Below are 7,848 nucleotides of genomic sequence, written 5' to 3' on the forward strand. Positions count from 1 at the left end.
AGATGTATCCAAAGCAGAACTTTTTATTTTTGTAATGACAAGTCTGTAAACATATTTTGATCTCACTTTTCTTTGAGTTGGAAGTCAGGCCTGGCATTGCATAAATTCCAAGAGAGATAGAGGCATGACAAGGTCTTATTTCTACTTTAACCAGAATGCTCATTAGTGCCTGCTAATGAGAAACATGTAGGTCAGAAGCCAAAGAGAGTACACATTCAGAATGAGAAATGGGAGAGGTCAAAAGACCAAGGTCAAAAACCAGGGATCAAGGTCAAATCATGATAGTAGATAGCTCCGTGTTAAGAATCGGATGGCCACAAGCAGAAGTTGCACCATCATGGAGAAGAGAAGTGAGCATAGATTTTCACAAATGGAATGAATTAAAACAGCATGTTCCTTGACATCTATCAGAATATCATTAGAAGGGTTTCCTTTGGAGTTCAGGCAAAAAAATTAATCTGAGGCATACAAATTTTTGATGTCAGATAATAGAAAAAATGTTGCTTTCAAAGCATTATGCCTCTATAACATGAAAATATTTGCCTAATGGAATGGGAGATAGAGGTAGGTTCATGTTACAAATTATATCTGAAATCACAAGATCCTGTTCAAAGATAGGTATGCTCTGGGCTACCCATGAATTCTTGTAGGCCTTGTCCAAATGCCTCAATTTGTGTTGTTTTGATTTAATTCACTCATTCATTTGTTCATTCATTCTTTATTTTGTTTCTGTTAGATAACATGATCGTTCCACAATCCTTTTGTCAACTGTTTCATTTTCCACCTTCATAGGCTGATGTATTTGTTCTGCTTTATTTCATTTTTCCCTCATAGCCAAGACAGAGAGACATTTTCTCTATTTTTGAGCCATGTGATCATTGCTGTTTAATGTATCTTCCTGTTTCATGCTTGTTCTCAGCACTCCAGTTCTTCTCCATCAAACGTTCAGAAAAAACTCTCTATAAAATTTACAACCAGGGTTGCTAGCTACTCCCCTGCCTAACAACCTTTATTCACTTCGCCTTGGTTGAAGAAGAAAATCTAAACTCTTTACCTTGCCCTAGACAGCCCTGGATGATTTTGCTTTCACATGACTCTCCATCCCCCATGGCCTGCCTCTCTCCCGCTTGCTAAGCACTCTCCAGTTAGCATGAATGAGTCTCTCTCTCCTCCTGGAATATTCCAGCCCTTCCTCAAACTGAGATGTCTGTGTCTGGTTGCTCTTCACCTGTGCCTCCCAAAGTGGACCTGTTCTCATCCTTCATTCATATCTCAGCTCGGATATCATCTTATTAGAGAGGACTTGTTTGACTAGCATATGTTATTCTCTCATCATTGCATTTATTGCCTTTATAACATCATCTATCATGACCTATTATTTTTGTTCATTGATTTTATTACTTTATTATGATCTCTTTTGATCCCATAAACATGTAAATGTCATGAGATTAAAGACTTCTTCTGTCTTGATTGTGACTACTCCTAGGAATAAAAAAAAAAATGCTTGGCTGTTGGTAGGTTCTCAATAATATTTTTTAACAAATGAGTAAATAAATCCCGGACTCATTATCTCGTCACTGTCCTAGTTTTCGATGTTCCTTCATGCTTTGTGTCGTTCCATGTTTACTGAGGATCTATCAAGTGAAAGGTACTTGGACCCTGGGGACATACAGATTAATAAAGACTTGATTCCTTCCCTTTACGATAAGGGTTAACAAAGAGGTTGCTGCTTGCCTTGGTGAGTTCCTAGAGTGCTATGTATAGAAGGATTCTGGGGTTATGTCTTAACTCATGAAAGGATGCCGGCACCATAGAAGAGGCAAGGGGAAATACTCATGTCATACATGTGCCATTCCTGCTTAACAATCTAACAATTTGCAAAATACATTTCTTGTAGGAAAAAAATGGCTTTGTTGGTTTCTCTTATGTACCATGTCACCTTTAGCCATAGAACATTTTTGCACAGACAAAATTAACTCTGTTCCCCCTTCCCTACTTCTCGTTTCGCCTCCCCCTCCTCCACATGGGCCCTTCACCCAGTTGAGTGGTCATCCTTCACATCCCAAAGGCTTCTTCTTCAAGGATTCATCCTCTGACTACCTCTCCGCCCTCCCAAGACTGAGCTCATTCTTCTGTCCTATGCTTTTCATGGCTGCCTGGACTTCCCCTTTATAGCACTTAGCTTCATTGTCATTTTACATGTATCCATGTCACTAATTGATTAATGTCTGTCTCTCCAGCTGCAAACTCCATAAGGGCGAGTCTGTCTTTGTTTTGCAGTATTTCCAGTACCAACTATATGGGATCACACTGTGAGTTTCCCTTGAAGACTCCCTGTTGATATAATCTGCTCATCCAAATATAATACAAAAATTTTTTAACATTGTCCTTAATGATTTTGATACATTCTCTCTGCTATGGTTTTCTGCCTTTATCTGGAGATGATGATTTTATCAAGTAAATGAATTTTTAATCTACCGTAACAAATGATATGAAACTGTGAGAAAAGTATAATGATAAATAGATATACAGGTGCACTGGGGAAGAAATGAAGTAGCAGGTACTTGGGCGCACTGTGGTAGCACGCACAAATGTACTAAGTGCTGGGACGTGTGATGAACAAAACAGATGAGACCTTGACCCTCGTAGAATTTACAGTCCAGCAGAGCAGCTGTTTGCTGATGAGGACTTACCCAGATCACTACTACCTGGAAGTGATAAATATATCCTGGTGCAAACCTTCAAAGAGGAAGCAGGCAGGACAACATGAGCCAGCAACTGAAAAAATGGCAAAGACAAGTGGCCGGAAAGGCTTGGATGAAAAAGCCTTCAGTAGGGCTAAACCAAGGCAAGCCAAGCCCAGCCAAGCCCCACAGGCAGAAATGGAACCTCTCAGCACAGCATGGGCCTTGTATGATGACGATGTGTGCTCTGAGACAAGCCCTCCAGCTCTTGAAGAGGATGCCTTCCCCGACTGTTACATAGAATACATAATAAAAGGTGAGTTTTCTGAACCCATCCTGGAAGAGGACTCACTTTTTAAGTCCTTTCAATACCTAAAGGAAGGATCAGAACAAGAGCTTTCTCAACAGGTTCTTGAAGCAAGCTCCTTTCTGCAGTGTTCCTTGGAGTGCATGAAACAAGGGGAAAACCAAGAGCTTCCTGAGGAGATTGTTGGAGAGAATCCACTTGGGTATTCTGAGTGCATGACAGGCAAGGAGCTTCCACTTGAAGGAATACCTGGCGTTGACTTATCAGATCCTAAACAGCTTGCAGAATTTGCTAGAAAGAAGCCTCCCCCCCACCCCCAAAATAAAGAATATGATTCTCCACAGACCATTGCTTGTCCTCAGAGTGGATGCCCTTGAAGGTTGAGGAATGGAGCTTCCCTGAAAAGCACCTCTTCAGTCATGCTCCCTGAGACCACGTGTGTGCGGAATGCGGGAAGTCGTTCCCTGAGAGCTCCAAACTAAAGAGACATTTTCTAGTTCATACCAGAGAGAAGCCATTTCATTGCACCTTTGAAGGGTGTGGAAAGCGCTTTTCCTTGGACTTCAATTTGCGAACACATGTACACATCCTCACTGGAGAGAAGCGTTTTGTGTGTCCCTTTAAAGGCTGCAGCAAGAAGGTTGTTCAGTAAAATCACCTGGAAACTCACATATTAACTCATGCGAAGGTGCAAAAGAACCAGTGAAGAAGAAGATGGAAAGGAGTCCTTCAACAGGCTAGCATATTAACAGAAGAGTGATCAGCAATAAATATACCTCATTGATTATTATTTTTAAATCATTACTACAACCCTAAAAGGCATATTTTTTAGTGTTTATAAGGTGTCCTATACTTTGGGATAGCATTTTAAAAACATCATGTATTCTATAGTGTACTTCCAACAGGAAGGTCAGTGATAAGTTTATTTCAAAAACATAATCTTTGATATATTAAGTATTGGATTATTGCATATAAGACTTATTTTCACGTACTATAAATTTGAAAATAACTTTGATTTTTAATTTTGCAGTTTTCAATTGCTTAGCTTTTGCTTTTTAAAAATATACTTCATGGTACCAATCCTAGAAATTTCCAATCCTAAAGAATGAAAATTTTGTCGTAGTCAGTAAATAAATGAGTAGTTTTAAACATTTTTAAAGTTAAATGCACTTTTTTATGATTTTTATTTTCTTTTTGTATCGAACTGTATTCAAATCATACAGTTAGATGTGTGTGATTATTTGATAATGTTAATCCATTTGAATCAATATCAGATATTTATAAATAAAAGGACATAAACCCCCCCCCAAATAAATAAATAAATAAATAGATAGATAGATATATGTACCTCACAGTAACAGGTGAGATTTGTTTAGGCCCGGAAAGTTTCTACCTGTTGCTAGAAACTGTTGGAAGTTTCATCCAACTACTTTCGCTTATAGTGTTCACTGCTATTTCCAAATTTCTTTCATATCTTATATCACGGAGAGTAGCCAGGAAAACTTTTCCTTTCCAGATAGAAAACACAGTATAAACAGCCATTTTTTTCTTCCTGTCTACTTGTGCCTGCTCTCCTCCAATATATTTTGGGCATAAAAAATACTTTTGTATCAATTGAGTGATTTGCTTCACTTATCAGCCGATTTTGCTCAGCCATTTTTTTTTTTCCTAAAGCAGGCACCAAAAGCCCCTTCCCACTTTTTCTTTTAAATGTGAATATGAATAAGCTACTTATACTTTCAGAGATAGCTACTTACATTTATAACCTTTAGGTTGCCTTTGATCCTAAATCAGCTTTTAATTACCATTGTAGTTACACTGGGTGAAAAAAAATTATTCTATTATTTCCAGAACACAGCAAGGATATGACCAATACTATCTCGTGAGTACAGTTATTTTAAGGCTTTTATTACTAATTATAGTTGGTTTATTATAATTCATTGTTCACTGGCCTTCTAAGCTATTTACTTAAGGTTCTATTCAGTATTACAGCTGCTTCTGCAGCTGCTATCCCTCTGAGATTCTAGGACTCCATGAGAGTAACAGGGCTCCTGTTTGGAAGAGAGTGTAATTGGGCTCAAGGGAGACACTTAACTTGATGTCCCCTGGAATGTGCTACAAGAGGGTGCATTATTCCCAGCTCCAAGGAGAGGTTAAGAATGTAAAGAGAATGGTAGATGAACCCTTTAACCATTATAAACAGACATGGAAATAATGAATTCGTTCATTTATCTATCTATTATTCATTTGGCTAGCTATCCATATCTGGTTTTTCCCTGTATATTAGATTCCCATTTGCAAATGACTTCTTCTGATTGCTCAATTCCTAGTCAGGCCTCACTTCCTCTTTTGCAAATGAGAAATATAGGTCTTTTAGGGTTCTTGCAATTTATTTATTCCACAAGCATTAATAAGCACCTACTAAGTGCCTGGGACAAGTTCTGAAACTCATGCAAACATTTTTTTAGCAAGCAGACACAAAAAATAGAGCATTCAACCTCTTTCTGTAAGCTCTGGGAATTCCTACTCTCTGGCAATTAGGTACTTTGACAACTGGTTGCATGAAAGTTTACAACAACGTTCTGATGGCATGATCAACTAATTTTCTAGTTAAATCAGATAACAGAATCCTCCAGTAAGTTTGAGATGAGGTGAGGGGCAAGAGAGAGTATAGCATGCCATGGACTAAAAATATTTCTCTAAGTATGTTAGATTGCAAGGGCAGTCAGCTTCACTGTGTTTCACCCTGTTTATGCAAGGACAGACTTTTAGTCATTCCCATATTTTAAACTCTGCTCTTCAGAAATGAAAAATTATTGTCATACACCTTATCTTAGTTAATAAGTCCTCTAGTGAAGATTTAGATAGGGATATTTAAAATGCTTGTCTGAGCCATCTGTAGATCCCTAATTGAAATCTTCAAATGCTAGCTATCTTCCACTGGACTGTGCATTTCTGATTAGACTAGATCAAATGTAAACTAATTTTTCTGAGAGAGAGAATTCAGTTCACAAGCCATTATATCCCACTGTCTATACTGATGTATTTTAAAATAAATTATAGGCAACATTAAAGGGAGACTGCCATTTCGCTCCCTGCCTAGATACTCGCTGAGTTACAGAATCAGCAGTCTCAACACAGGGCTTCATTGGGAGCTGAGCCAAGCAAGTGATAGCGATCTTGGGACAGCATGCCACACGTGGAAACCACACACCAGCCAAGGCCGCCAGCAGCCAAGACCAGACCAAGCCAGAATGTCTCTCTTCACCAGAATCAGCTGACATGTTCCATTACATAAACTATGATATCCCTTTCATCCCTCCTTCTAGACTTTAGAAAGCTAAAACTAGAAGAGGATAGGAGGAGAACTACAATAAAAAAAAAACAACCAACAACAAACACAACCTGCCTTCTTTATCCCATCTGCCCCCAATTTAGGACCCTAAGTTTGAGGTTTACTGAAGGACAGGCGGAAGGAGATCAGTGTTTCATTGGATGATTCAGAAGAGTTAAACTGGTCTGAAATGAATTTGCCTGCTTGTAAGGTTTTTATTTGTTTTATTGTGATAAAATATAAGTAACATGGAGTTTACCATTTAAGCATTTTTAAGTATATAGTCAATGACAATAAGTACACTCTCTTACATAGTTATGCAACTGTCACCACCATCTATCTCCAGAACTTTTTCATCTTCCCAAACTGAAACTTCTTACCTATTAAACACTAACTTCCCATTATCCCAGTCTCTATCAACTACTCTTCTAATTTCTATCTCTATGAATTTGACTACTGTAATTCTACTTCATATAGGTTGAATCACATAGTATTTGTTCTTTTGTGGCTGCCTTATTTCACTTAGCATAAAGTCTTCAAGGTTCATCCATGTTGTAGCATGTGCTAGAATTTCCTTCCTTGTTAAGGTTAAATAATATTCCATTGCATGTATATTTTGTTTATCTACTTGATGAACACTTGGATTGTTTATATATTTTGGTTATTGTGAACAATGCTGCTATAAACATGAATGTACAAAGATCTGGGTTCTTGCTTTTAATACTTTTGGATATACACCCAAAGGTGGAATTGCTGTATTACATAGTAATTCTGTGATTATTTTCTTGAAAAACCATCATTCCATTTTCCACAATGGCTGTACCATTTTACATTTCTACCAGCAATGTACAAGGGTTCCAATTTCTCCACATCCTCATCAACATCTGTTGTTTTATTTTGTTTTGTTTTGGTAATAGCTGTCCTAGCGTAATGTGATATCTCATTGTAGCTTTGATTTGTATTTCCCTAATGATTATTGATGTTGAGCATCATTTCATGTGTTTATTGGCCATTTGTGTATCTTCTTCAGAGCAATGTCTATATGAGTATTCTTTTGCCCATTTTTGAAATTGGATTTTGCTGCTGTTTTGGTTGAGCTTAAGAGTTCTTCATATATGCTAGATCTTAATCCCTTATCAGATCTATGGTTTGTAAATATTTTCTTTCATTCCATGTGTTATCTTTTCACTCTGTTGATAGTGTCCCTTGATAACACAAAAGGCTTTAATTTTTATGACAGCCAATGTATTTATTTTTTCTTTCATTGCCTGTGCTTTGGCATCATATCCAAGAAAGCATTGCCAAATCCGGTATCACAAATCTTTCCCCTCATGTTTTCTTCTAAGAATTTTATAGTTTTAGCTCTTACATTTAGGTCTTTGATCCATGTTGAGTTAGTTTTTGCATGTGGTATGAGGTAAGGGTCCAACTTCATTCATTTGCATGTGGATATCCAGTTTTCCAACACCATTTTGTCAAAGACCTGTCCTTTCTCCATTGAGTGGTCTTGGCATCCTTGTTGA

General features: G+C 37.7%; 1 pseudogene; it reads left to right on the forward strand.

The window, feature by feature from the left end:
* The first annotated feature begins 2,766 nt into the window (after window positions 1-2,766).
* Window positions 2,767-3,697, forward strand: LOC105819491 (annotated as a pseudogene).
* The last annotated feature ends 4,151 nt before the right edge of the window (window positions 3,698-7,848 follow it).

The sequence above is a fragment of the Propithecus coquereli genome, unplaced genomic scaffold (genome assembly GCF_000956105.1).
Source record: "Propithecus coquereli isolate 6110/MARCELLA unplaced genomic scaffold, Pcoq_1.0 Scaffold483, whole genome shotgun sequence".
Taxonomy (NCBI): Eukaryota; Metazoa; Chordata; class Mammalia; order Primates; family Indriidae; genus Propithecus; species Propithecus coquereli.